The following is a 2,444-nucleotide window of genomic DNA, read 5'->3' on the forward strand; positions in this document are numbered from 1 at the left end:
GGATAAAAGGCAAAGTCGACCTCGGCGGAATTTGAACTCAGAACGTAATGACAGACGAAATACCGTTAAGCATTTCGCCCGATGTGCTAACCACTCTGCCAGTTCGCCGCCTTAAATCCTTTTTTAATTTTTTGGAATTTTCAGAAAAGTTTTGCGATTTTGTTTTCTCCACATGGAAATTCATACGATTATCCCCTTTTGCTGCCCTCTCTCTGTCTATCTGTCCCCACCTCTCTCTCCCTCTCTCTCTCTCTCTCTCTCTCTCTCTCTCTCTCTCTCAGTATCAGCAGTGCTGTGAGAATGTTATAATGGCACATAAAAAACAGTCGTCACTCATGAGCGAATGTGACTTGGTATTTTGACAAATCTCATGGTAATTGTTTTAGGTGGACATAGACACCCTCTCAGACCGCTAACTCTTGACCTGATAAAACACAGGAGATGTGACAGCTGGAGAAGAGGACTGCACTAGGCCGGCACTGGGCCAACAGAGCAACACGGAATAGTGTGCTTTACTCTAGATCAGTGCCCCACAAACTTTTTTTTACACTTGTATTCTTTTCAAAATTTGGCGACACACCTGAACTAAAAATATAACTAAAAGTATTCTTTTACTTGTTGCAGTTATTTGACTGCAGCCATGCTGGAGCACTGCTTTTAGTCAAACATATTGACCCCAGGGCTTATTCTTTGTAAGCCGAGTACTTATTCTATCGGTTTCTTTTGCCAAACCATTAAGTTACGGGGACGTAAACACACCAACACCGGTTGTCAAGCAGTGGTAGGGGACAAACACAGCCACACACATATATATGGCAGGCTTCTTCCAGTTTCCATCTACCAACTTCACTCACAAGGCTTTGGTTGGCCTGTGGCTATAGTAGAAGACACTAGCCTAAAGTGCCATACAGTGGGACTGAACCCAGAACCAGGTGAAAGGGAAGCAAGCTTCTTACCACACAGCCACGCCTGTGCCTATACACACATGCATACACACACCATCATCTTCATCTATATATATGTATGTATGTATGTGTATATATATATATATATATAATTCAAATTTACAGAAAACAAATGACGAAGACAGGTGAAGGAACAACAAGCAGATGTATTAGTTTGATGCACGGGAAGAATGGAAAAGTCTTTTATGTTTTGAGCCTAAGCTCTTTGACAGAAAAGATTGAGAGGTAAAAAAAATGGAGAAAGAAAAAAATGTGTAAGGATTAATGGTTCAATATGATATACAAGATCTGATCAATAAGTATCCGGACTGTTGCCATAGTAACGAAGCTAAAGCACACAGAGTGAAACTGCTCGGTAATGATTGACCTTGAGCTCTGCTGTGCATGTGCACCAAGTTTTAACATTCTAACTCACTTCCACTGTTTACAGCAGTGCTTGGAAGGAAGGTGTGTAGCATGTGATCGTTGCATTGACCATGACAGAGAAAGTTGTCATGGCAATACCTGCTCAGAGGCCTAGGCAAAGTCACAGAAGGTTTATGGAGAGGAGTGTATGAGCTGCACACAAGTGTACGAGTTTTTCAGATGTTTCCAAGATGGCTGAAAAAAAGTCGATATTGACAAACGTTACAGTGCAGTTCAGTTCATTATCACTGAAGGTTTGTGTCTGAGACGCTTGTCTGCCAAGTTTGTGCCTGAACTGCTTTCAGCTGACCAAAAAGACACTTGGGTTTCAGTTGCACAAAATCTCCTTGATTGTGTCAAGAACAATGAAAACTTTTTGAAAACTTTGCATAAGCCTCGGAGCAGGTACCCATAAGCTTTTGGCAAAATTTGATGCAGATTCTCTGCTCAACTTTCTCTGTCATAGTCAATGCGATGATCACACACTACACACCTTCCTTCCAAGCACTGCTATAAACAGCGGATGTGAGCTAGAATGTTAAAACTTAGTGCGCTTACACAGCAGATCTCAAGGTCAATCTGTGCCATGCAGCTTCACTCTTCGTGGTTTAGCTTTGTTACTATAGCAACAGTCCGGATACTTATTGATCAGACCATATATATATAGGTTTGATAAGTGCTAACGTGCAAAACTCTCAGCACTTGAGTCACTCTGTTACATCTCCCAAATATTGCACTGTTGTACTCAAGAAGACCTGTCTACCACAGAAGAATTAATACTGGTGCTGGTGCCACATCAAAATCACTGGTGCTGGTGTCACATAACAAGTACTGGTGTCATATTAGAGGCACTGATGATGGTGCCACATAAAAGGCACATAGTATCTTCTGTGGAGTGGTTGGTGTTAAGAAGGGCACCCAGTCACAGAAACCATGCCAAAACAGACAATGGAGCTTGGTGTGGCCCCTGGCCTTACCATCTCTGACCAAACTGTCCAACCCATGCCAGCAGGGAAAGCAGATGTTAAATGATGATATATATATATAGGCATGTTTTTTTTTTTTTTTTTTTTT

The 2,444-nt window shown here is 41.7% G+C and overlaps 1 protein-coding gene across 2 annotated transcripts in view; it reads left to right on the top strand.

The window, feature by feature from the left end:
• The window catches only part of LOC106868912 (F-box/LRR-repeat protein 2), a 9,175-nt gene that overhangs the window by 2,365 nt on the left and 4,366 nt on the right, over positions 1 to 2,444 (top strand). The gene's annotated exons all lie outside the window — the stretch shown is intronic.

Source organism: Octopus bimaculoides, chromosome 27, assembly GCF_001194135.2.
Source record: "Octopus bimaculoides isolate UCB-OBI-ISO-001 chromosome 27, ASM119413v2, whole genome shotgun sequence".
NCBI classification, from domain to species: Eukaryota; Metazoa; Mollusca; class Cephalopoda; order Octopoda; family Octopodidae; genus Octopus; species Octopus bimaculoides.